This window comes from Myotis davidii, unplaced genomic scaffold (genome assembly GCF_000327345.1).
Source record: "Myotis davidii unplaced genomic scaffold, ASM32734v1 scaffold96, whole genome shotgun sequence".
Taxonomy (NCBI): Eukaryota; Metazoa; Chordata; class Mammalia; order Chiroptera; family Vespertilionidae; genus Myotis; species Myotis davidii.
The window spans coordinates 11,571,570-11,574,573 of record NW_006289416.1 but is presented as its reverse complement, the minus strand read 5'-3'; the positions used below and the strand labels follow the sequence as shown (position 1 = coordinate 11,574,573).

The window sequence follows — 3,004 nt, the reverse complement described above, 5'->3', positions numbered from 1 at the left end:
ATCCCTTCATACTAATGAGCTCCTGATTGCAAATGTAAAATCTTTTAAGAAAAAAAAAACATCAAAATAGTATACAAGGATTGAGGGTATGAGTGGGGGGATAGGGGGTAAGGTTTTTAAAGACAGGAAAAGGAGAAGAGGGAGAGAGAGAGAGAGAGAGAGAGAGAGAGAGAGAGAGAAGCATTAATGAAAGAGAATCATTGAGCGGCTGCTTCCTGCATGCCCCCCACTAGGGATTGAACCTGCAACCCAGACATGTGCCCTTGACCAGAATTGAACTGTGACCTCCTGGTTCAAAGATTGATGCTTAAACACTGAGCTACACCAGCCAGGTTCACTATTATGTTTTTTGACCTCCAGCAAAACCTTAACCTTCTCTGCATGCCTTTCTTCATCTGTCCACTGATGACAATGACGACACTTCTGATTAAATCACAGAATTATGGCGACAATATCCAAGAGTAACAAACTACTAGAGCGACATCACCTCTGCAGTATGACCCTGGTGAGCTCAGAGCGCATTTCATCTGTAAACTGTCCTCCTGCCCACAGCACACCTCACCCATTGCCACCCACAGAGCTCGCTCCCAGGAGAACTCCACCCATTTGTGCTGTTGCTGGGAATAGGATGGAACTGGAACCCAGGGCCTGTCTTTATTGCCACCTTTTTGGGGGACAGCAAACATGCAAGAATGGGTATAAGCCAAGGCAGAGACAGCACAACTTTGCGGCTCTGGAAATAAGAGCCCCAATGCTGGTCCTGTGGTTCCTGGCTCTCTAGAATCCCACAGTAACTGGAGAAATCACACTTCTCAGTGGATTTTTAACAATCTAACAGATTATTTCTCCCTTCCTAACTCACTATTTAGCTACTATTTTGTTCATGATAAGAGTTCAAAGTCTACACCCACTCATTCTTTTGCGAGTATTACTGCAAAAAGAACCTAAGTCAAATAATGAACAATACTTTTATACTTTAAATTCATTTAAACTATTAGGTGAATAAAAGTATATAAACTTGTCCAAATTTGATGGGGAGAGGAACTTACTCAGAGCAAAAATAAGTTATTCCAACTACAAAAGGAACAAACTTTATCCCCATTAAATAAGAAATTAACCTTTTGAAGCTCTTGGCACATTATGAAAATAAACAAAATACCTGAAAATATTTTGCATTATAACCCAGGACTATAAAAGGACTTGCTATACTGAAATAATTTGAATATAATATATGCTAAGGTTAAATCAAACAGGCAATCATAGCAAGAAAATAAGAGTTATTATCAATAAATTCATTGACAGTATTCTGGGAGAATTGTTTAACTACATTTTTAAAATGCTATTTAGATCGTTATTACAGTAAAAAATCTGGATAAACTAGAGATCTGAATTTCTATGGAAGTACTAGAATAAAATATAAATAAAGCTCTGAATGAGAAATGACTTTCCCATTTATAAAAATAAATATACAGGCTTGAGCCAGTCAAAATGAAAAATAACAGAAGGTCAAATTATTACAAATGAGATGTAAAGATAAACATAATATTGATAGGTTGTTTTATCATACCCTTGCTATTGAGAGAAAGGTACATAAGACAATATGAGAGCTATAACTTATTAACGAAAAGCTCTTAAAGAGTAGGTTGCTATTAAAGGAAGCCTGTGGTGAGATTGCCCATCACAAGTTCTTTGAGAAGCAAAAACTGCTGCAGCCTGCAACGAAAAAGAAATTGGTCTCTGTGTCACACCCTTTAACATCTGATTAATTGTTTTATTCCAAAGAAAAACTCAAAACTGTATAACATTTCTAACAGCAAAACGAAAATCTTCATTTCCCAAGAGTAGACAAACCAGCAAGACTCTGCAGCTGGGGTTGTCAAACTTCATTTGCATCTGAATTACCTGGTGGCTGAGCCCCACCCTCAGTGTCTGACCCTTTAGGCCTGGGTGGCTCCCAGAATTCACAGCTCTCCTGTGAAGTCTAAGATGCTGGTCTAGGGGCTACCCTGCATCTCATGGCTATGGGCAATGGAATGATGTAAAGAATCCCAAGGAAATGAAAAACTGCTGACTATAGATAGGAAGTGAAGTAAAATTTCAAAACCAGAATTCCTAATCGCACAGTTCTCAATCAAGTATGGAACTTACTCAGGAAAAAACAGCCTGCAAGGCAACAGCATGCCAACATTTTAAAGTGATGGTCTTCAGGGAATAGAATTAAAAGCAATTGTTTATTTAGACTTTTTGGTATTTTCCAAACTGTCTAAATGATATATTGCTTTTATTAATTGGGGGGAAAGGGGAAAATAGCTCAAAAATTTAAAGGCCTGCATGCTTAAAACAGAATAATCCTCCAACATTTAATGGTTATATTTAAAGTGCAGGCTGTAGAGAGCTACTTTGTAGAAAGGACCGCAGAACCTGTAAGAATTAAGTTGGCATTGTTTTTATTAAACTCTATTTTAGATGCCTGAAGTAGAAACCACTAAAAAGGATGGCCACTTATTTCACAATGTCCAATTATAGATACAAGTTTCCAATGCATTCTGTATTGTAAAATATGTTACCTCTTTCCACCTCTTCTGGTAATGTTTGACCTGCTGGAGTCAGATCTATTCACTCATTCATCTTTTAATACATTATATTTCAAGGCATGTGTATTGGTTCATCAGAATTTCAAATCCATGGGTTTATGTCTTAAATGAAGTTTTTGTTTTTTGTTATTAGGTCTGAGATATAACTCTCTTATTTATTTATTTACTTACTTTCAGTTTTATTTTGTATTGGTTTCAAGTGTATAGCTTGGTGGTTAGACAATCATATATTTTACATGGTGTTCCCCTGATATTCCCAGTATCCCAACTGTCATCTTGACTGGACAACCAATGGATCTGGGCTGCCTGTCACTACTTGAGACAATTAAGTAGAGATATATATATGAGCATTTATTCCAATAATGCCAGTAGGTCATCCACAAAAAATCTGCTCTATCCCTTCCCCTACC

General features: G+C 37.2%; 1 protein-coding gene across 1 annotated transcript in view; it reads right to left on the bottom strand.

The window, feature by feature from the left end:
- CD226 (CD226 molecule) overlaps window positions 1–3,004 on the bottom strand; it is a 57,493-nt gene that overhangs the window by 7,669 nt on the left and 46,820 nt on the right.